Source organism: Vicugna pacos, unplaced genomic scaffold (assembly GCF_048564905.1).
Source record: "Vicugna pacos unplaced genomic scaffold, VicPac4 scaffold_129, whole genome shotgun sequence".
Classification (NCBI taxonomy): Eukaryota; Metazoa; Chordata; class Mammalia; order Artiodactyla; family Camelidae; genus Vicugna; species Vicugna pacos.
In genome coordinates this window covers 97,555-122,885 of record NW_027328809.1, presented here as the reverse complement: position 1 = coordinate 122,885, position 25,331 = coordinate 97,555, and the positions used below count along the sequence as shown (strand labels likewise).

The 25,331-nt window shown below is 42.8% G+C and overlaps 1 long non-coding RNA gene across 1 annotated transcript in view; it reads right to left on the bottom strand.

Annotated features, from left to right (window-relative positions):
* Positions 1-3,824: 3,824 nt before the first annotated feature.
* Positions 3,825-25,331, bottom strand: part of LOC140695064 (uncharacterized) — a 103,269-nt gene continuing 81,762 nt past the window's right edge. Inside the window, exons 10-13 of the long non-coding RNA XR_012070746.1 lie at positions 21,268-21,467; positions 20,838-20,964; positions 17,051-17,121; positions 3,825-3,853 (exon numbers count right to left, since the gene is read on the bottom strand). This is a non-coding gene — a long non-coding RNA (uncharacterized lncRNA). The remainder of the gene's footprint in view (positions 3,854-17,050; positions 17,122-20,837; positions 20,965-21,267; positions 21,468-25,331) is intronic.

Here is a 25,331-nt window from a genome sequence, read left to right as displayed (position 1 = left end):
TATATGTATGGAGTGGAGTTGGCAACTGAAAAGAAACTTTGTGTTCCCTTCAAGCTAGGTGAAGGACGGCTTTCACACACACTTATCTCTCAGAACTGAGTATGTGGAGAGACGTTCGTTCATCCAGCAGAAAGGGAACGGGTTGCAGGAGAAACCCTTACTCTGGTTTCTCAGTCTGTTTCCTAGTGCCGGTTTGAAGTGCCTGCCGATTTCACTGTAAAACCGAGTTGGAACTTGTACCTCCCCATATATATGTATGGAGTGGTGTTGGCAACTGAAAAGAAACTTTGTGTTCCCTTCAAGCTAGGTGAAGGACGGCTTTCACACACACACATCTCTCAGAACTGAGCATGTGGAGAGACGTTCGTTCATCCAGCACAAAGGGAACGGGTTGCAGGAGAAGCCCTTACTCTGGTTTCTCAGTCTGTTTCCTAGTGCCGGTTTGAAGTGCCTGCCGTTTTCACTGTAAAACCGAGTTGGAGCTTGTACCTCCCCATATATATGTATGGAGTGGAGTTGGCAAGTGAAAAGAAACTTTGTGTTCCCTTCAAGCTAGGTGAAGGACGGCTTTCACACACACTTATCTCTCAGAACTGAGCATGTGGAGAGACGTTCGTTCATCCAGCACAAAGGGAACGGGTTGCAGGAGAAACCCTTACTCTGGTTTCTCAGTCTGTTTCCTAGTGCCGGTTTGAAGTGCCTGCCGTATTCACTGTAAAACCGAGTTGGAGCTTGTACCTCCCCATATATATGTATGGAGTGGAGTTGGCAAGTGAAAAGAAACTTTGTGTTCCCTTCAAGCTAGGTGAAGGACGGCTTTCACACACACTTATCTCTCAGAACTGAGCATGTGGAGAGACGTTCGTTCATCCAGCACAAAGGGAACGGGTTGCAGGAGAAACCCTTACTCTGGTTTCTCAGTCTGTTTCCTAGTGCCGGTTTGAAGTGCCTGCCGTTTGCAGTGTAAAACTGAGTTGGAGTTTGTTCCTCCCCTTATATATGTATGGACCATATGCCGACACAGAAGAAGAGATTGTAGTTAAGATAAAGTGGCTGAAATCAATGTCCGGAAAACCTAGCTAAGTTTCCTAAATGTCCCAACTTAACTAACCACAGGACTGCCGCATCAAGAATGGGGCAAATAGCACCTTGTGGATTTTTTTTAATAAATGAATAATGATCCACTTCCTACCACCGGCAATTATGATAAGACTGAGTATAAGTTCTTACAACAAATAGTGTAGAAATCATAATTTCTACTTGATTCAAACCACTTCTTCTATAAAATTTGAATCTTTTTTCTTCAGACGGATTTTTGCCATTTGACGTTGATAAAATTTTCAACTGGCTTTTATTAAAAATATTCACCATAGTGAGAGTTTATTACATCAACTATTCCTTTATGGGAAACCCTTGTGCCTTGTCACTCTCTTTCATAATATTTCCTGTGGAAAATTCAATCCTTCATTCAGGAAAAGGCTGAGCAATATTTCTCATGGAAATCCGTCCTAAACTGCAACCCAAGAAAATGAAATTGACACTGAGCAGCCCGTGAAGCCGGCAGACACATGCAGTGCACTGTTGTGTTCCCGCCTCGAATTTCTGTAACCAGCAGGGAAATTTGTATCTCAAGAAATAGACATAAACAATTTTCAGGACCTGAGCACACAGTTTCCCTTTCAGGGTTTAGTGGGCTTCCATTTAATTCTATGAGATATGTTTAAAACCACAGAACAACAGCTGAGATAGGGTTTAAAATAACTTTTATTTCAGTGAAAATAAAGCCAACTGACTGTTATCATTTTTATTTTATTTGATCTCACTCTCTTACTTTACCTTCCCAACCTCCTCCACAAAATGATGGTGAACATCCCCTCCTGGGTCAGAAATCTAAGTAGAAATTACCAATCACATTGAGGTGTGCTTTGTTGTTTTATTTTTCAAAACAACCAAGTTTCATTCATATGATTTAATAATTAAGATCAGAAACAAAGTCTACTCAATAAATGGTAGACAACACATGTCGTCATAGCTGCTCATCAGGTTTGGCCCCACGTTACACACTTTTACATGGACATGTGCCATGTGCTGTCATGGGAAACGGTGAGTGGGGACAGGGCCTCTGCTCTCACAGGGCACACAGCCTGGTGGGGCAGGCGGTGTTCAATCATTGCCCTTTTCTCTTTAATATACTTACAAATTATGGGAAATGCTATTTAAAAAGAACAAAATGAGTCAATGAAAGTGAAAAATACAAGGACAGTATTTAGGCTGAGGGAAGACAGGGAATCTCTTTGAAGATCTGACACTCCACTGAGACCCAAAGGACAACTCTGGCACTGAAGGTGAAGGGCAGGGACACACTGATAAAGGGCTGAAATCCAGAATATACCAAAATTTCTTTACACTCAACAAGAAGGATGAATAACCTGATTAAAAAATGAGCAAAATGCCTGAACACACACCTCATCAAAGAAGAAATCTGGATGCCAAAGAAGCCTTTGGAAAGATGCTCCACAGCACCTGTCATCAAGGGGATGCAGACTGAAACAGCGAGATACCACTGCACACCTGTCAGAACTGCCAAAATGCAGAACACTGACAGCACCGAATGCTGGTGAGGATGTGGAGCACCAGAAATTATAATGCATTGTTGGTGGGAATGAAAAATGGCCCAGGTACTTTGGAAGACGGTCTGGCAATTTTTTACAGAGCTAGACGTAATTCTAACATATGATCCGGCAACTGTGCTCCTTGGTGTTTACTCGATGAAATGGAAACTTATGTTCACACACAAATCTGCATACAGATGTTAATAGCAGCTTTATTCATACTCAACAGGATTCAGAAGCAACTAAGCTCTTCTTCAGTAGGTGAATGGATAAATAAACTGTGGTCCCGCCAGAAAATGGACTATTATTTGGTGCTAAAATGAAATGAGTTATCAAGGAATGGAAAGACATGGAGGAACCTTAAATGCATATTACCAAGTGAAAGAAGCCAATCTGGGAAGTTTCAGCAACTGTCTGATTCCAACTGTATGGTGTTCTGGGAAAGGGAAAAACACAGAGACTGAAAGATCAGTGGCTGCCAGAGGCTAGAGGGGAAAGAGCAATGAATGAGGTGCAGCACGGAGCATTTTAAGGTCACTAAGACACACGACTCTGTATGATGCTGTGATGGTGGATACATGTCATTGTACATCTGTCCAAACCCACAGAGTGCACAACACAATGTGTAAATCCTAGTGTCAACTATGGGCTATGGGTGTTGATGACATGTCAGTGTAGGTTCACCCATTGTCACAAATGTACACTCTGGTGCAGGTGTCAATATTGAGGAGGCTGTGGGGGCAAACTGCAGTTCATACACCCAATCCAGCCCCAGCCACCGCTGTTAATAAAGCTCTATGGGTGTGTGGACTATCTGGCTGTTCTGGCATCTAAACAGTAGAGCTGAGCAGCTGCACCAGAGATCAGGAGGTTTTCAGACCCTGAAATATTTACCCCCAAGCCCTTGAAAGGAAAAGTCTGCTGAGCCCTGTTCTAAATGAATCAAGATTCACCCTGATGAGGCAGGACAGCAGGGCCCAAACCAGGCATGGTTAATGGGGCTGAAGCAATGTTTTAGTTCCAACACATCTGCTGAAGTCCTGCAAGTCCAGTGACAGACTGTAGCCAGGAAGCGTCTGCAGGAGGAGTCGGGAGCAGGCCTTCCCGCCAGGCTCCGGGATGCCGGGGGCCGCGTGCCGCACGGGGGCCACCCGCTTGAAGAAGGTGGACTTGCAGTGGAAGCCGATCAACTCGTAGAGCACAGAGAGGATGCTGCACGGCTGAATTTTCTCCTCGGAACGCTGAAGCACAGGGAGAAAAGCAACAAGCATCTGAATGAAACACGTAAGTGAAAAAAGACCCATAAAAATGGTTTTCCCTTAAAACAGAGACCCGATGACACAGGAAGGAAGAGGAAGGCTGACTTAGTGCACTGATGGGACCGGATGCAGAAACGCAGGGAAGCAGCACTGTGCAGACACTCCAGACCCCCTCTGGGCCCCACCTCTCCGCATTCCACCTGTCCCTTTACTAGAAAAGCCCGTATTCCCTGAAATAGAGGAATCTGCTACCTAAACATGGGACACAGAGAAGGGAAAGAGGAAAAGGAAGGGAAAGTAAAGGAACAACAGTTCATCTAGACCCTAGGGTCTGGGCGGGACTTTCACCAAACACACAACTTCTCAAAGCACAGAGCGCACAGGGAGAGGCTGACAGAGTGACTGCGACTTCTGCTCCTAAAGCACCCAGCTACCTGTCAGCACACGCTGCGCCCATTACTGAATCATTACAATCATCTCAGAAACAACTACTACCCCGGCTCACAGGCAAGGAAATCTGAAACTCGGGGAGGAATTATTATCATCCTGGACAAAGTCCCACAGCCCAGTAGTCTCAGAGCCTCCGGCAGACCCTGGGCTAAAATGCTCCTCATCACCACGGGCCCTGAGACTCAGGCTGAGGCCACGTCAGGTCTGCACGGGCCCAGAGCACAGTCTGTGGGACAGGGAATGCTCCCACTCGAAGTGCCAGGTCAAGGCCCTCAGGAACTTGTGTAATGAAACCAAATCCCCAAACTCATTTCCAACCCACTGCCCTGTCCGGGAGGACTGCTCGGCACAACTGCGCTGTCACCTGTGCACAGGCTGAGCAAGGGGCCCAGACAGTGATGTGACATCCCAGTGGAAGTGGCTCGGAGACCACTTCATCACAGGACAGATTCTCCCGGCTTCCAACGTTAACTCTCCATTCCATTTCCAACTGGAAAGTAAGTTTAGACTTGTTTTCCTCTCTTAGAAACAAAGAGAGCGGTAACATCAGAGGGAAACTCAAGACTGAGGAAGAGTCTCCTGGTCATTTGCAAGGATAGGCCGGGGAGGGAACAGAGACAGGGATCAGAAAGACCCGTGTTCCAGTCCAAAGTCTGCACGTCACTCGCTTTGACAGTTTCCTTTTTAATACAGGTGATAAAATCTAATTATGATTTTTGGGAAAACTAAATGAAATAACGTATTCCACTAGCATAGGTGTAAAATCCTCCATGAGTGTTCCAGAAATGGACGTGATCGTGGTTAGTTACTGTCTGCCAATTCTTGTGTTCTCAGCTCACATCACCCAACCAGAGATGTGCGAGAGAATGCCTCACCAGCCAGCAGCCTTCTCCAACTTGGAAACTTACAGTGTCCGAAGAGCAGGCAGTGTTGGATGCTTTGCGGCACTCTGGAGGTAGCACTCCAGTGATGACTTTAAAAAGCTGGGGAGAATTTAGGGGACCATACAGTTCAAATACAGAGTACTCATTCCATGTCTACAAATATTCATCTCTAGCCATGATGATTAAGAGAGGAAATACATATTCAAACATACATCATTTTCCCACATAAGTGCATCAAAACAATTTGGAAAGAGTGTAACTTTCTTCTCTAGATCACACAGCGGGGATTACAAGGTTTGTACTGACAGCCCTACTTGTAAATCATCTGCAAACGTAACTGGGTCCACTATCAGTCATCATAATTTGAAGGGAATGTTAGAAAAGAAAAAAGCCAAGCTAATACTCTCCAATCTTTTGTTTGGTTACGATGTCACAGAGGAGATGGACAGCTCAATAAGGAACCACTCTGCCGTGATCACGGAACCGGGGAGCGGGATGTGCGGCAAGATGTATGACGCAGCCGCAACTGTGCCCATGATTCTAGGCAGGTACCCAAAGTCACCTTGACAAGGTGTGAAACGTTTATGCCCACGTCCTCATAACCTGACATGTATTAAGGAGAAATGGAAACTTATAAACGGCCAATACCCTTGGTGGATACACCGTCCAAAGAGCAAAGTCACAGTTTGACAACTGGCCATCCCGGTACCTTGGGATTCATTCTTGAAGAACCTTAAAAACCACTCCTCTGTCCTCAAGAAGTGCTGCCTACTAGTCCTATCTTTGGCTCATGGATACCACATGTTGAAGTGAACTTCAATGTCTGCACAGATTTGACTGTCTTTCTCCAGGTTCACTTGTCCATTCTGAAGAGGCCTGAGTTAAGTCCAAATTCCTTAAGATTAATTCCCTCCAGTGACAACTCAACGAGCCTGTAATTACAAGCCAACTGAACAGGACTGTCCTCAGCGAAAAATGTCACCAACCCTTCACTGCTTTCTTAAACTCCTCTCCTGGTTAATTGCAACATACTAACACCACCCTCCACCAAGTTCCCCAACTATGTCAAATAGAAAGTAAGGTCCATAAAAGAGGAGACAACTCCATAGTCACCTTTGAATTCCTAGCATAAAGTAATGTCAATAAATAGAACTATGATTATGGCTTCTTTCCTTTAAAACCTTTCTGGTTATTTAAATGAGACCATGGAAGGGAGGTGTTTGAGTCCAGTATCTTGATCCAGAAGACTCTGGAGGCCTTTTTCAGAATGGCTGTCCACTGATTCATTCAAAACACACCTTCTCTTTCCGGGAGGAGCTGTGATTTTCTGCCATGGGTTTGTGGTCACTCTCATGCCAGAACAGCTTTAAACTAAATCCTTACTTTGGATATGTTATTTTTTCCCGCTTCCAAAAAATTTTACTTTCCTTACTTCCTTGCCTTGAGGAATGCTTTTATTCTTTTCTTTCTAATTCAACCTTTTATAAAGCAGGATTCTCAGGATGTGCTTGGCCTTATATAAGAACAGCCATCCAACTCCCAGTGTGAGAGGCCACAGGCTCACCTCCTGCCCTCCTGCCAGGGCAACTGAAACTCAGTTCAGGAGCCAACCGGCACCCCAGGGCTTCTAAGGCTCACGTATCTCCCAGAATCCCTGCTTTCTGGTTTGTCTTGGCTTCTGAGAATTTCCCCTCACTTTCTTGACAATTAGCTGTGCAGCTTGAAAGATGAGGAAGGAAGGTTTTATTTCTTAATCAGAATTTAAAGGAACTTATGTAATGAAGCTTTTCACGAGTTTCTAGAACCCTCCATTGCTGAGACAGAAAACACACAAGATATTTTCTAAATTTAGCTATCATGTGCATTTTTTCTTTGCTTTTGTTTTGTTAACTGCTATTAGACATTTTTTAATTAAAAAATAAAATAAGGTCCCAAATAAGATAGAAAATTGAAGGGGCAAACAAAATTAAAGAGCAAAGACAGAAAAATGATAAGTACTCTACAAAGTTAATAGAATAAATACACTATGGATCAGACCAGCAATTCTCAGTAACAGCTAATTGAAACCTGACCATGAGGTAAAACGTCTCTCCTGTCAGGAGATGACCAACAGAAAATAGAATTAAATCAACAACCTAAAATTCTAAGTCTGGCGAGGTATAGAAGTCTACCAGCTAAGTGTGTCTTCTTCTGGAAAAGAGGGAGACTCACCAGCTCTTTTCTGTGGAGCCTGAGCCCAGGGGAGGACAGTGAAGTGTGTTCTGTAAGTACCCAATTAGCAAAGTGAGTGATGAATAAAGAGATGTGAGCTTTGATGAGAGATGATACTACTATTCACTTGTCCTGTAAAGTATGTCTTCGCGTTCAGAGATCAATATCTCAGCAGGAAAATGCACAGCCCGGGACCAGACCACTTCTGTGATTGTGACACTGCACTTAGATGTCTCAAGGGCACCTCCAACTCCACCTGCAAAGAGCTAACTTCACGGTGTTCCTCCCATAGCCATCCTGCCCAGGGCCCTTGGTCGGGGGCAAGGTCTCCCTGCCTCTCCCAGCTCAGGCCAATCACTCACAGATGTGACAAGACCCCTCCTTCAGGGGCAAATTTCCTCAGTCAACGAGATCCACCACCCACACCTGTCCTACCAGGTACTCACTGGCACTCCCTCAGCACTGACTCTGTGCTGGGGACCATGCTGCACACTGTGCACACGTTATCTCACTGGATCTACACAGCAGTCCTGGGAGTTCGGTACATCACTGCTTCTATTGATTAGATAAATTGTTTCACTTCCTTGGGTGTGTCATCCAAAGTGACACGGCTACTGAGCCACAAACCTGGGACTGAAAATCACTTGAAAATTGAGCACTGCTACACCTCGCAGCCACCCTACTCTGACTCATCACATCACCTCCTGCCGAGCCTTCTAAATGTTTCTAAGCATTCTACAAGACAAAAGTGATCTACGAGAGCATCGCACTAGCCTACTTAAAATCTGTCAATGACGGTCCACTGCTCTTAGGAGAAAGCCCCACCGGGCCTGAGCACAGCCCAACGGCCCGGCATCCGCTTTCCCTGCGTGGCCGCGCCGCCTCACCCACCACGCAGCTCTACACGTGCAGTGTCCAGGACAGGGATGCTGACTCCGTACAACCCGGGGCTCGTCTCACTCAAACAATGATCACCCTCTTCAGTGGTTACCTTCTTCAATACTGAATCTCAGAAAAATATTTTCTCTGGATGAATCAATATCTTTTTCCTTACAACTTCCCATCATTGATAATGAGCTCTCCCCAAAAGAGAGAAGACCTAATCCTCAGTCTCCTTATCTGTAAAGTGCAAATAACAGGGAAATATGAGAGGTTTTATTAGAAGTAATATTCATGTGAGGCTGAGGGACAATTCCCAACATACAGTAAGTACTCAATATGTGCTTACTTAATATTAATAAGAATAGATTACATTCCAGCAACCTTAAATCAATGCTTTATGGCTTTGTCTAAAAGACTACCGACAAACTGTTGGACGAACTGTTTTGAGCAGATCAGCACAAGTGTACTGGGCGAGGTAAGCGCTGACTCCAGTTACAGCTGCAACCAACCAGCACTACGGGGCGGGAGCAGTTTGCTCAAATTCTTACATGTTGCTTGAGCATTTAGTTGTAGTTATTGAATAAAGACAGGTATTATTTACTCAAAGCTCCTGAAACATAAATCTTCAAAGATTGATGCAAATTATGTTTCAAGTACAACACTCTCACTAGAAATTACTTGAAAATTATAGTCTTAGCTCCTCCGCACATCAAAACAGCATTTTCCTAATGTATCTGACTATGTACTCTGAAAGGATTGTTTAAAAGAAATTAAGATGAAGCCATCCTGAATAAGATCTCAGTATCATCTACACAAACCCCACCCAAAGGTCTCATTTCTCACTTCCACATAGGTGTTCAGATGGCTTAAGCTGGGTCTTGGTTTCTTATGACACGGGGGTGGGAAGAATTGTGGATAGATCAATGTAGCAAATATAAACCTAGTGTATTTGCTATGTAGGAATCCTAGAAATAAATAAATTGATATATATAGTCCCACCCTTATGAAGCTAAGCCGTTCCATTTACAACTGCATAAAAAATAAAATGAGAGATACATTTAACAAAAGTTTACAAGATTTGTACATTGAATATTTTGAAGTATCACCAAAAAAATTTTAAAATATCTTCATATATGGAAGGCATCCCATGATCATGCAATGGTAGAAAATATTGTTAAAAATGTTAAGACTTCCCAAAGTAATCTACATATTTAATGGAATCCCTATCAAAATTCCAGCTGACTTCTTTGCAAAAATTGAAAAACTGATCCCAAAATTCATATTGAAAGCAAGGGACCCAGGTCAGCCAAAACAATCTTGAAAAAGAAGAGCAAATTTGGAGGACTCACTCAAAGGTTACAGCAAATCTATAGCACTCAAGTCATTATGCTTCTGTCATAAGTCTGGATGCAGAAATCTATGAGACACAATAAAAAATCCTGGGGGGAAACTTACATTTACAGTCAGTTTTCCAGAAATGTGCCAACAACACTCCATTGAAAGTATAGTCTATCCAACAAATGGAGCAGAGACACCTGGGTATCTGAAGGCAAAAGAATGAATCTGGAATCTGGACCCCGTATTTTATATAACAAATATTAATTCAAAATGGATCACAGACAGAAACGTAAAAACTAAATATATGAACTTTCTAAAAGAAGACATAGTATGAATCTTTGTGGTCATAGGATAGGCTATGGCTTCCTAGATACAATACCAAGAGCACAAGTGATAAAACAAAATAGATAAAATGGACTTCATCAAATAGATAAAATGGACTTCATCAAATTAAAATCATTTGTTACAAAGGACAACATCAAGAGTGTGAAATGAAAGGGGAAATGGGTAGCTCAAATGATAGAGTGTGTGCTAAGGAAGAAAAACAAAATGAATAAATCTAATTACCTCCCCTATAAAGAAATTGTTTTAATGTTTAAAAAAATTAAAGTGAAATGACAATCTGCAGAATAGGAGAAAAATCTTGCAAAGCATATATCTAATAAGAGACTAGTATCCAGGATATAAAACAAATGCTTACAACTGAACAATACAAAGAAAATCGACCCAATTTTTTAATTTGCCAAGGATTTAAATAGATACACAATTGGCCAATAAGCATCTGAAAAGATGGTCAGCATCACTAGCGAAATCAAAATCAAAATGAGATCTCATTTTAAACTCACTAGGATGGTTATAATCAAAACATGGACAATAACAAGTGTCAGTCAGGAGGCAGAGAAATGGATACCCTCAATATGCAGCCGTTGGAAAGGGGCAATGGTGCAGCTTCTTTGGAAGAGCCCGATGTTTCCTCAAAAGGTTAGAGTTATGTGGCTGAGCAATTCCACTCCTACATGTAGAGTCATCCTTCAGTGTCCTCGGGGGGTTGGTTTCAGGAACCCCCCACCCTGGATACCATAATCCAAGGATGATCAAGTCCCTTTGCAATCAGCCATCTGGATCCATGAAGTGGAAACTACAGATATGGTGGGCCAACTCTACAGCCAACAGAATGGAAATGTATTCTCACAAAAACTTGCACATCAATATTCATAGCAGTATCATTCAGAGTAGCTAAAAGTCACTAAAAATATCCATCCATCAATGAATGGATAAACAAAATTACCAAGAATAGTCCCACAAACTTTTGGTAATTGAATCTTTGACAAAGGAGGTGAGAACATACAATTGAGCAAAGACAGCCTCTTCAGCAAATGGTGCAGGGAAAACTGCACAGCTGCATGTAAATCAATGAAGTTAGACTACCCCCTCACAAAATACAAAAAAGTGAATTCAAAATGGCTTAAAGACTTAAAATTGTAGACAAGACACTATAAACCTCTTAGAAGAAGACATAGGCAAAACATCTGACATATATCTCAACAATATTTTCCAAGAGCAGTCTACTCAAGCAATAGAAATACAAGCAAAAATATACAAGTGGGTTCTAATTAAACTTACAAGCTTTTGCACAGAAAAGAAAACAAAAATTAAAGCAAAAAGACAACCTATGGAGTGGGAGAAAATAGTTGCATTAAATGAAAGTGACAAGGGCTTAATTCCCAGAATATGTAAACAGCTTTTACACTTGATAAAAAAGAAAAACAAACAATTCAATCCAAAAATGGGCAGAAGACCTAAAGAAACATTTCTCCAATGAAGACATACAAATGGCCAATAGGCACATGAAAAAATGCTCAATATCATTATCAGAGAAATGCAAATCAAAACTGCAAACAAGTATCACCTTTCACCAGTCAGAATAGCCATCATTCAGAAGTTCATAGACACTAAATGCTGGAGAGGCTGTGGAGAATTGGGAACACTCCTACACTGTGGTGGGAATGCAGTTTGGTGGAGCCATTGTGGAAAACTGTATAGAGGTTCCTCAAAAGACAAAACCTTGGGGGCCCAGATGACACAGCAATCCCACTCCAGGGCATATATCCGAAAGGAAACGTAATTCAAAAAGACACTTTCACCCCAATGTTCACAGCAGCATTATTTACAATATCAAGACATGGAAACAACCTAAATGTCCACTGACAGACGACTGGATAAAGAGGTTGTAGTATATATGTCCAATAGACTACTATTCAGCAATAAAATAATAATAAAATAATGCCATTTGCAGCAATATGAATGGACCAGGAGAATGACATTCTAAGTGAAATAAGCCAGAAAGAGAAAGAAAAATACCATATGAGATCGCTCACATGTGGAATCTAAAACAAACAAACAAAAAAACAAAAACAAAGGAACAAAAAGATAAACTTATCTACAGAACAGAAACAGACACAGAGACATAGAAACCAAACTATGGTTACCAGAGGGGAGAGGGTGTGGAATGAATAAATTGGGAGTTCAAGATTTGCAGATGCTGAGTATGTATACAATAAACAGCAAGTATATACTGTATAGCACAGGAGAATATATTTAATAACTTATAGTAACTTATGTTTAAAAAGAATATGAAAATGAATGCAGGTATGTTCCTATTTAACTGAAGTTTTGTGCTGTACACAAGAAACTGACGCAACACTATAAACTGACTAGACTTCAATGAAAATATTTTTAAATAGACCAAAAACGAAAAAAAAGGAAAAGGATATTATCAAACAAAAAGAATAATGTACTGATTCAGGCTACAATATGAATGAACTTTGAAAATTTATGCTAAAATAAGCCCGTCACAAAAGGGCAAATAGTGCCCTTTAAGGTGAACTGTATCTAAGCATTTATTGTACTACTCCTGTAAATTTTCCGGAGTTTTGAAGTCTATCAATATCAAAATAAAATGTATTATTCATTAAAAACTTAAAACCCTTCCTCACAGGAGGGCTTTAATTATTAAATGCAGAAAAGCATGTAAAACTCTTGGAACAACAATTTTCACGTCCACACACAGTCACTGCTGTCACTGCCACTCAGAGTGTGGTGCCAGCGCTGATGAGAGCTGCCTCCACTCGCTCCCCTGCAGACAGGAGTGAAGGCCTGAGCTTTGACAGGCAGGGTTTGCGTGAACCTGGGTCAGCCACAGCCACGTCCCAGACTCTGCGTTACCCAAATTTCTTATACAAACTGCAACATGTAATGTAAACACTCTAGAGGGATGTATCTTACAACACAGGGAATACAGACAATGTTTTACAGTAACTATAAATGGAGCATCTATTGTACACCTGAAACATATATTTTAAATCAGCTATGTCTTTATAAAAAATTAAAAAATAATTTAAAAATGTTATCCCTTTAATATTCAATTTGGTTTTTAATTAACTACTAAACAGCTTAGAATATATAAAAGCATTTAAGTGTGATGTTTGTTTACATATTTATTTACTTCAGCCTCCTGCTAAAAGAGAAATTAAACAATTTTTTAAACACAGCTTAACAACCATAACAACAAAAAGGCAAAACTGAGAGTGAAGAGAAAATGGAGATTCAATACTTAAATGAAACCAGGGGGAGGTAAACTCATAAAAATGGATTCCATGAAGTCAGGGCAAGTGTTAAAGGCCGACTAGAAATTCAGCTGTAAGATTCTTGGCAGCTAAAGCAAAAAAGAAAAAGATGATGGGGCAGGTGGTAGAGCGTGTGCTTAGTGTGCACAGGGTCCTGGGTTCAAGCCCCAGGGCCTCCACTAACAGATAAATATACCTAATTACCTACCCCCCAAAAGAGCCCCAAAGAAAAGAAAAAGAGAAATTTCTTTCCAAAAAAATCCTGATATTAAATTTGGATTAAATACTTTAAAAATAAAAGGAAAATAGAAAAGATGAGTGACACTGTGAACAAAAACCCCAGCTGGGCTAACAAGCTAAGTCACAAATCTAAGTGTGATAAGTGTCGGTTTACTGATCTAAGTTTTGCTGGGCTAACTCGTAAATCTGAAGTTCAGTGTCAGTTTACTGGGCTAACAAGCTAACTCGTAAATCCAAGGTCAACAATTGTCAGTAACGTGATCTGTTCCAAATTGATAAGCTTCAGTGTACTGATTCCTTGCTTTTTGTTGTTTGAGCCTTATTGGCTAAAAGCCCCATACTTGTAATTAACCCTATAAAACCTCATGTGCACGTCTTGGATGTGCTCAGGGCTTGGGAACAGAAGCCCCTCTGAGCCCGCTGGCATAATAAATCTCAGTACTCCCACCCTCTGAGTGCTGCTTATTTCTTGGCTGGCCTGTTGTTTCCATAACAACACAAGCGATAATGCCCGTGAGATAAATCTGCGATGGCTGCTGGCAGGTCCCCATGTCTCATGTGGGAAAATCTGAAACATATTTCTCACCACTCAGAGTCATCCTCAGCCCACCCCACATCTCCCGCTGTTAAATGCAGGAACACACGCAGGGCCCGGCCTTTGCTCTCTCTGTGTCATCACAGTGAGACAGGATGGAAGGGGGCAGAGCAAGCCATTCAAGAAAGACCACAGCAATTAACATCAAAATGGTGAAGAATTCAACCCCCAATAGGTCTTGAGGCTCAGGATGAAGAGATTTAACTTCTAGTAGATCCTGAGCTTCATTATACACCCATTGTAATAATAACATGGTGAATAACATGGCCCCAGGCACCATGGCAGTCACAAGGCTAGCCACAAAAGGTCAAAGGGTGGAAAATGGCCAACTCCCTGGAATCCCAGCCCCTTGCCCTAAGGCTGGTCCTTCTACTTATTAGCATATGAAACCACGAAGCCCAAGAAAAGGAGCAACACAGAGCCACATCCCAGGAACCCCTCTCTCTACCTCTTCGGGGAAGGCCCACACTATTTCTGTGGAGTGTGTGCCTACTTTTAATCTGAGCATCAAACCCCCATACTTCGTGACGTTTCTCATGCCTGTCAATGTATCTCTCTGAATAAATCTACCTTTACTCAACACTGGCTTGTTCTTGAATTCTTTACTGCATGAAGCCAAGGAACAAAATCTGGTGGGGCACATCCCAGGGGCTCAACGGAAGCCTGGGACACAGCCCTTCTCATGCCCCACATATTTTTTCTTGTATCAACAGGACTGGGATGTGAAGTGAGGTCTGAGGCCCCAGCTAAGGGACAGAAGCAGCCTCCAGGTCTCCAATTGGTGGGCAGCCTCTCCCCCATCAGGGGCCATGGGGTCTGCCTGGTTCTCTGTGTTTTTTTGTTGTGCTGACTCCCCAGTCAGAGAGATTTCTCCTTAGGCCTGGCTCCACAAAACCCTTCTCTCCAAAATACAAGCACATCATGTCACAATCCTCTTGTTCAACCATGAATTGTTCAGCCAACTTTTTCCTTCCCCAGTTAAGTACCTAAATGTCCTCCCTGCCATCCCACCACTTCTTTCTTTTTGAGAACTCTGCACTCCCCACACACCATCCTGAACTCAGGTGCCTTGCTGGCTGGGACCGAGATGTTTCAGTCTCAAACATCCTGAGTCCTTTCTCTTTCCACTTTCTAACTTAAAAAGGGCTTCCTGTGTCTCCCACCGCTCTGATTCTGAATGTCAAAAAATGCTCAGGTTACATTCACTCTGTGAATACCTCCCAGGTTTTGGCTAGGTTTCCTTCCCAAGATCTTCATTAAGGAGCTGCATCAAGAAGTTTAAAGGGGCTATTCTTACATTTGAGTGGAGGAGCCTGCAAGAAATTTAAATGGCTTTGAAGAGAGAGTTAACCACGGACAGAGAGGTCGCAGGTCCTAGTCAACAGTGTCATGAGGCAAAATGTTCTTCAAAGGCTCAGAGTGGCTTCTGAACACGGAGTCGGCAGGGAGGAGGTGACAGGCAGTGAGTGGGGTGAGAGACACAGGGTACGGTCCCCCAGCAGGGGAAGAATTAGTTATTTTCTAGTTTTCCAATTTCTTACTACCTTTTTCTCTTATTGCCACATACCATTTCCGACGAATTAAGCATATCAATGTCAGTCATTTGGGCCACTTGGGAGAAGCTGCACGATGCCATTCACAGGGCTGGGACATGACAGCCACACCAGTCTAGGTTGAAAGACCAGTGGGGGTATTTCCATGGTAATCACGGGCATGCAGCAAACTCCCCAGCTTCAATGACCTCCTCTCAAAGTTGGCGCCAATAAAACTACCAAGCAAAATGCGTGATGATTTTGGCCAACATCTGTTTATTAGTTAAGTGCCTGTGACACCTGCCACTTAATAGGGAATGAGTACGATCAACGAGGCCCTGTCTACCTGGCCACACGCGCCCTGCCTTCCTGCCTTGGTGCAGCAGCACAGCTTGTTTAGCTGAGATGAGCACCCCCAGAGCAGCCCCGACGGGAAAGCTCCCAGCTCTGCACGGCCAGACGTGTTCCTTTCCTTCTCAGAGCTGATCACAATTTGCTGTCGTCTGTTTTTATGTTTATCCCTTTTGTAACTGCCTCTCCTCCGGAGATTTTGCTCAAGCAGCACAGGACCAGATGTGTCTTGTGGCCTGCCGGATATTCTGGGCTGGGAAACAACCGAGCCCACATCTGGCTCTGGTGCTGAACGGAGAGAGCAGAAGGCCCAGGAGCCCATGCTGAACCGAGGCCCCTGCACACAAAATTATGGTCTGACTTTGGGCAAATTACACAGTCTTTTTTACCCTGAGATTCCTCATCTGTCCATAAAAATAACTGCCCATGGCACACAGAGTTACAAGTATTAAAGGAAATCACCAAATTCACAAAGTAGCCAAGGGGCTACCAGTGCATCCTAAACAGACACATGCTGCCTTTAAGGCTCTGACACACACCAAGCGTGGTGGTCGAACAAAGTGTACACTGCTAAGTGTCAGTGTGTTAAGTGCTTCATGTGTGCTATAATAATCTTCAGAACTTACAACAAGCCCAGGAAGTAACGAATATTATCATGCCCATTTCACAGACTCACCATCAGTTTAAGAGAGGTTACATTCAAGTCCAAGGCGCTATGGTGAGTAAATGGCGATTTCAACCTGAATATGGGCCCAGGCCTGGGCTCCATCTCTGTCCCATCCACCTGACCACTGCCTATGAATTCCACCTGTCCAATACCCAAGTTGAAGCCAGCCAGCTCTTAAATGCAATGTGTGTCACCGTTTGTCAATGTTGGTTCATTACCATAAACAGTTCTCCGAAATCACTTCAGAAAGGAAAGTTGGACTCACATACCTGCCCAAAAAGAAGAAGAATTCTGCCTTGCCTTCTCCTGTAACATGCAGAAACCCTTCCCATTCACCACCGAATCCTTTTGTATGCTTCCTCTGTGTTCATGTTTACACATGGCTTATTAAAGTAGAAGTTACCTGCAGTAATTCCATCTCGGTTCCATTCCAAGCTTCCAGATTATCCATAATCAGGGTAATACCATAATTTTCTGTGAATGAAAACACTACAAATTGAATGAAAATATTGCAACCATGTCACTAAACAAAGAATGCTGAAAACAAGTCATCAGCGGATGCCGCCACCCCCCAGTGAAGACAGGCCTGCAGCCATTCACAACGGTGCCCTCTGAGCAGACTCAGAATAAGAAAGGACAGATTACTGGCCCTAGATAGCTAGGTGCTTGTCTAAAGTATATATTCAGTCAGCCCAAATGTTGGCTTCCTCCCATATATTGAAAAGCATTAAATTCATGAACTTGAGATACCTGGCTTTCTTTAGATAACAAGCAATGTTTTATTGTTCTGACTACCTGGTCTTTGTTGTAAAGCTCCTATATAAACCTAGCTTCTCCCCTACTCTTGCGAGCAGTCCCTCAGAGTGTTCTGAGAGGCGGTCATCCTGGCTCGAGTCCTTCTGACAAATAAAACATAACTCTTAATATTCAGGCTGCACGTTTATTTCAATCAAGTCCCAGAATAGACACAACTCATCAATTGTGTAATGGGACACACTGGATCAGGAACCAAAAGAGTGTACTAGTCCCTAAGAACTACGGCTCCCTCTTTCTTCCTGTCATTATACAATCCCACCAGGACTCATTACTTTGCTGTCTGCTCCTCTGGCAACCAAACTCAGAGAAGAGTCAACTCAGCAGAGCGTCCTGCTGGGGAGAACCCCCGCAGCAGCACTGCAGGCTGCCTGCCCTCCCGCACGCTCTGACGACCGCTAGTGTCCTCCGTGGAAACCAGGCCAACAGAGCTGTTCCCTACAGCTACAAAGTCCCAAATATTAAATAAAACCTTTCATTTTATACTATATGTTACATATATACCCATCTCTGAAAACAGCTTTGCCAGAAGCCCAAATCTTCAACATTAATCTGCAAAGGCAAATCAGGTCCCCAAGGGAAAACAAGTCTTAAGACGATGCTAAGACCTCCAAAGTCCTCTCCACGACCATAAACCAAACTGCCTGTAGGTCTGCATCTGCAGGAAGCTACATGTCTGCTTTTAAAGCAACCCCTTCCTGCCCTCGGGTGCTACAATGCCCTTCTATGCCCTCCCATCTCAGGGTAAGAGCACCCACTGCAGAACCTTGCAGGGCAGCACTGACAGGACTGGACAATGAGGATCAGAGCTAAACTAAGCCTTCTGATGACACGAGTTGTCACTCTGTCACTTTACAGATGAAGATATATATAGAGAGAGGTGGGGTGTTATTGTTCAAAGTCACACAGATAAAAAGTGACAAAGTCTATAACTCTGCTCCTCCCTCTGGTGTGACGCCCCAACTGGGACAACCACAGGGTTCTTTCGTGCCTGCCTGACCAGTTCTTTCCTATCACTCATGACCCACCACAGGGTCTGAAATTAGCCTGCATTTGCAGCATCTTTTCCCTCCAGTTTCTCAGGAACAAGGCTGTTCGGGCCACTTTATGAATTCCAGGTCCCCGAAATCTCCGTGCTCAGGCTGCTCTTGCCTGTGCATCAGGCCCGCTGCTCAGAGGCTCTTCCTCCCCTGCAGGAGGACGTTTCTACTCTTCACAGGGACACCCCCTTAGGGGATCCCTCCTCTCGCCCTCAGCATGGCAGGTGTCCCAGGCCACATCGCGAGATGCCCCAATAGGACTGCATCTGCCCAGGTCTGCTAGTCAGACCAGCAGCCTCAGAGCCAGGGATTATGCCCAGGTCACACTGCAAACCTACTGCCCGCCTCACAGACCCCAGCCAGCAGGTCACCTGGAAGTCACAGCAAGTGCCCCACCCAATCCAGAAGCCTCTTCATTTCCCAGCACCACTGATGACTGGTTTCCAAACTGGTCAGTTTCGCACAAAACAACACCTTCTACTGTGTAGCGGGTGGTTTTTGCTTCTGCACCCCATTCTTACTGAAAACGTTAAGGGAAACCAAAAAGCCTCTTCTCAACCCTTTTCTGATGATACCCTCCCACCCACAATATACATATGCTCAAGAGATTTGGATCCACGTGATTTTGTTTCCCTTACGATAAGTGGCTCCAAACACTGCGGGATTATTTTTCCTTTGAGGGTATTAGGACTCAGTTTCTCGGCTTTAATCTGTTTTTGTCTTTGTCTTCTTTGTTCCTAGCAGTTGCCACCTCTTACTCCCTTTAGCAGCCTCCCTCCCAACTTCTAGTCTAGGAAATCAGCTGTGATGTGGGGCACGGGGGCATTCACAGAAGATGCAACAAAGGCAAAGAGAGGCAATATAATTTGCCAAAGATATCACCTTCAACCCCCAACAGAGTGTGTCATGTCCCTGTGTTTAACTCTTATTCTAAGCAAGTTAACTTTTTGTAGATTATGTTTATAAAGATGAGAAATCAAAATACACACAAGGACACACATCAACTCTAAGATATTCATTAACTCCACTATTTTGTTTCTATTTATTTTATTTGTATTAAAAAATTAAGAACCCCTGCAACCAATATAGCAAAATGTTACTGGGTTTTAAATACAGAATATAGAGGGGTTAAGTGTGTCATTACTCATCCTTATATGTATGTTCACAAGATAAAATTATTTGAAAGTCTCTCTCCCCTCTCCCTACTCACTACTGGCTCTCACCTGAGATCCCAGACCACACATCTAACAACCTTTCACTTTACCCACAGCTGAACTCATCAGTTTTCCCCCAGAAATCCCTCTGCAGCTTTCCCTCCTCAGAGCACAGCAGGACCATCATTTAACTCATTAATCCACCCAGAAACCTGGGCCTTACTCCATCCTACCTTCACAGACAGCTTTAAATCTTTCTTTTTACCATCTAAACATGCCTTCAATCTGTTCGCTTTTACCCACTATCCTACCGCTCAAGTGGAAGCCACCAACACAGCCCACCTGGACTCACGAGTCTCCCAAGTGGCCCCACAGCCACTCTCCCCTACTTGAGACAAATGGGATTGTGTCACTCCCATGCTTTTTGGGCTCTTTTCAGACCCACTGTTCATAGAAGAAACTCCAATTTCTTCACCTCGTGAAGGTGTTTGCCATGAAACTGTCAGCTCAGGGAGGGCAGGGCACGCCCTCTCCCCTCAACCCCACTCTCTGGCAGAGCATCAGCTTGGGAGGACCCGCTGAGCTACATCAGCCTGTATCCTAAACCTGGTCTTGGGTTCTTAGCAAACTGCTTCACTTATCCATACATATCCAAGGTAGATAAGAAAGATTTTAGATGTTGAGCTAGACTATTCATTTGGGGATTTTGCACTGGCAACCTGCAAGTATATGTTCTAAAGTTTGTGTCTTGTTAAAACCACACCCAGATTAAAGGAGTATTTGTGGAATGTCTTCGGAGTAAAAGGGTTCTGTACTTTTACAGATTTTATGTTTTATAACATGAATAACCCGGACAGGGTCACAAATGGAACCGCCTCACAAGTGACAGAAGACAGGTGAGACGCATATAGCAACAGGTCACAAAGATGGTAAGAGCAAAGTTGTTTCTCCAAACCCCAAAAAAATTCCTCCAAGAACAGAAAACTCAGAATTTTGAAAGTAAAATACTATCATATAAGGAAAGAAAATAAATAATCCTCTTCATCATGGTTTCAAGATCTGACTGCAGAGTTATTAGCAGGCTATACTGAATCCTAGCACAGAAAAATCAGATGGACTACTGGTGAGTAAGTTCCAGGAAAACGGCAGTAATTCCTCCACTTGAAAGAGGACACACACTCACTTGTTCAAGGTGATTGTAAACAACATTCTGCAGAAATTCAGAATATTCAGGCACCGCTTCTAGATGGTGATGACACGGAAGGATGGCTTGGATGCATGCTTCTAACTGAGTCACCGGCATTCTTACACTGCAGGGGGAAACGGAGGCCCTCAGCTAAGAGCAGAGATGTTCCTGTCATGTATCCCAGGTCGTGCCTTGGGGACTCAGTGTCCTGTAGCAGTCCGGCCCCAGGCGAGGACCAGCAGCGTGGCCCACCCAAGCAGGAAGGGCACTGTGCTTGAGAAAGCCCACACCAGATGGGAGCAAGAGTGGCTGGTGGGGTTTTGTGAACCTATGAATGCTCATAGAAAAACACCTGCATACATTCAAGTGATACAATTAATAGTAGCATTCTTTTTAACAAAATTTCAAATGTCAGTGGTAATTTTACCATTCCTTTTCTCTTGTCCCCTGCACTCTGAGACAGGCTTAGGTTCTCTCACACTTGCAGCTCTGATGCAATAGTTGTGAAGTTATTTTACTTTACTGCAAGTGTCTTCGCTCCACGTGTCACTGTGGATGTCGTCTCTTAACACAGTCAGATATCTTCCTGGATCTCTCCATGAGTTCCTTGCTCCTGCTTCTCAGATCCTGAGATAAAGAACAGGTGAAGGCACATGACTGGAAAAGTCAATGTGGACTTGAGCAAAGTCCTCAGTGACCCCCTAGGTGAGTGTTGACCACCCCTTAGCTTCGATTCTCAAAGTTCTGCCCAGGGTGACATCCAGACAGGAGGGAGTCCTGGGCCCAATTAAAAGCTGTGTGGCTTGGGTGCGGGGAAAGGTGCAGGAGCTAGTTCCGTAGCCGGGACCCTCCACACCTCTGCTCCTCTCTCTCCCGAGGCCCCGCTGCCAAGCCCCCACGCTCCCTGATATTCTGTCCTTCTCTTCTACTCTACTTCAAGCCCTTTTCCTCTTCCTTTATTCCCTGATTATCTGCAGCTGGAGAGATTTTTCCATCACAAAATCTGAAAAAATTTCCTGCAGCTGAAAAAGAGGTCTCCAGAGGTCAATGCCCATATGGTGGTTCCTGAAGAGAGCCCCTGGTTAGGGGGACCCTCACCAACACTCACGGGACATCAGGTATGTTACAGGGTCGACCACCCCCAACAAGAGTTTGCTGTGACCCCAAGGCACGCACAGCATCCCTGCTCACCAAAGTGTAGTTGTAATCCGTTATTAAGAAGCAAAAATAAAAAAAATTTCTCATGTTTCTTACTAAAATTATTTATGAGTTAGAAAAAGAAATTGTAAAAGAAAAGAACAAATTTGACTCCATGTTAGATGTGTTCGTTTGGCTTTAAACCTGTACCTTATTTTCTAGGCTCCGACTTGCTATCTCTGCACCTTTTGTAAAAAAAAGTTGCCTTTAGCCTGAAATATCCAGGACAGCCTATTCTCCGGGCTCTGATCTTTAAGGATATTAGCTCTTCTACACTTATGTACAGATGGCAAGTTGCAAAATAGATAATAACCTTTCTTTCATTTGGAGGTTTTACGGGGGCACCTTAATTTGACCCACCATGGACAGCTGCAGGAACAAAGGATTCCAAGGACAAACAATTCGTACAGCGAGAAGTTTGCAACAACCAACCACATCCCCGCCGCTTTTTAGTATAAAAGGAGACTGAATTCTGCTTTGGGGAAAACAGTTCTACTGGATATCAATATGCCATTTTCTGGGTCTGCCAGATTTTCAAATGAAGTCACTATTCCTTACTCCAACATCTCATCTCCCCATTTATTGGCCTGTCATGCAGCAAGCAGAACGAGTTTGGACTTGGTAACAAAATGACTGCATTAGAGGTGGTATGTCTCCACTGTTTCCTCATTTCCAGTATGTCACAACCTATCAATTTTATATGCTGTTTAACAACATGACAAAGACCTATTATACGGAATTGATTCCACAGAAATAAAATTATTTCTACTCCCTCAAGACTTTTTTCTTTTCTATTTTATTTTGTTTTGCTTATTGAAAAGAAAATAAAAGTCAAATCATTTTATTTCATGTAATTTTATAGCTACATAATGTAAATACTACAAAAATATTTAAATTGCAATAAAAATTGTTAATATATTTGTATAAAGATATATAAACAATCAATGCAGATTAGGAAAGGAGTAGATATTTACTAAAAATCTACTGCACATCCAGTCTTTTACAAGCATATCCTGGAATATAAGCTCTATTATCCAGGGGTCCCCCACCTCCATTCTCACTGCCGATTCCCTTAGTAATCAACTACCAAGGCACCAGCATAGAACCATGCGATCGCTATTTTAGGTATAAATGAATGAATTAGCTCATTCAATTCTAAAACAGAAACCTTAAAATAAATACTGAACTTATTTACAGATAAACAAATTTGGACACAAAAAAGTACAGTTTCTCCCCCAAGACACAAAGATAATAATTGGTAAAGGCAAGATTTGAACTAATCTGCCTGATTATAAAGCTAAGGTGGAAATCCCCTTCGACTGTGTAGGTCCAGCAGCACAGCCCATCACCCTATCTTTGTTCAGATCTGGCTTTAGACAGCCTGAGACAGCACCCCATTCCTATGGAACTCGAGGGGAAACGATAACAATAAGGATTTTATATTCAGTAGTTTCATAGGTCTCAATTATATAAAGTGTCAGCAGGTCAGCAGAAAACTCTGGGAAATATGAGTGGGTCCAGAGCTTTTCGCTGATAAGAAACTCAATCTATCAGGACAGAGTGACCTTCCCATGAGTGGCCTCATGAACATAAACTAAAGGCAGCTGAAATGAAAACTAGCAAGAACATGGAAGTGAAGCAGGAAGGATCCCTACTATCCCCTGCCCAGTTGCCTCTTCACCCACGTGGACAAGATGGCAGAAGACCCAGGTTTTTGTCTAAGTTACAACATCATGGATTCTCACCCATAAAATGTTGCGACTCTATGCTGTCTTAAGTCCTTTACAACTAAAATATGATGACACCAATATCTCAGCGGAATGTCTATGTCTCCACTTTCTCTCTTCTATTAGGAGACTATATCTATGGCCACAAACAGAAATTCAATTAAAAACACCATGCACGAAGCCTGGTGAAAGTCTGTGTAAGAGACATTGTTCTCACTCTCTGTGAATGAAAACTCAGAAAAAGTGGACCTTCTCCCTCTGTAAGTGGGAGGTAGACTGATTTTGTGTGTGTGTGTGTTTGCATGCACATGTGTGTGTGTAAATCATATAAAATATATTCTGGGATTTGCACAGTTTTTTTTAAGATACTATCATTTCATGAGGATGAGCTAACCTTTAAAGTAATTTGAATCTATTTTTCTGAGAGGCTCTTTTGGTGGAGGATGGGAAAGGGGAAAGGAAAGGAGGAAAGAAGTAAATGAAGCAAAGCTGTAAGAATACTGCTAGGGAAAGGCAAGACATTAATTTTGTTCCTACTTGCATCACACACAAATTAGGGACTGGCTTTCCCCCATGTCTTGTCAAGCACTGAGCTGCAGAAGAACAGGCGACAGCCCATTTCTCACTGAGCTTGTGACTGTATGTGACATCTTATAGACACAAATTATTTAACCTGATCAAACACTCTAGCAGCAGGATGTAATTCTCCTAATTTGAGAGACAAGAAAACAGGAAGTGAAAGACGGTATATAGCTTGACAAAAGTCAGAGGACAAGTAAACTAAAGAGGATGAATTCAAACTCAGATCTGAATGCAGAGTCTGATATTCCCACTCCCAGGGCTGGAAAATCCTTAACACAAGGTTCCCCAGCTCCTCTGCATTGTTCCTGGCACCAAGCATTTCCCATGGCGATGGTCTCCAGTTCTCAGACACAGCGCTCTGTGCAGCCAATAACCTCCATTCGACCTTGATCATCTACCTGCCACGCCTACCAGGCTTCACCATACAGGCAGGAAAGCTGGATTTCAAGTGCATACAAAGCCACCCTGGTTTAAGCTGGACTGTTTATCAGCTTTTCCAGCATAAAGGCAGCCATGAAAGTGCTCCCAGTTTGTACATGAGCCACACTACCTCTCTCCATCTGTCTCCCCACCTATACTACTTAGCTATGACCATTTTGAGAATCTTGGAAACAAATTTTTAAAAACAGAAAAGAAAGGATTCTGTAACAAGTACTTAATACTTACAATTTTAAATGAGAAGTTACAAAGTGAGTATTTACAAACCGAATCTGCCTTCCTAGGTGTCAGTTTTAACAGTTAAAAAATATAATAGCAAAAATTTCTCACTTAAAAAATTAACAAAAACATCAACAATAATCTGGAATAAACTCAAAAACAATGCCCATGTTGTACATGGAGAAAGTACAGGACTGTACTGAGGGGTAAAGTAAAAGTGTGAAAGTAGAGACATCAACCTTTTGTATGGAGGAAAGCAGTTTTAAAGATGTACGTTCTCCTAAAGATAATTCAAAATTACTAAAAAATCCCATGACAACACTTATCT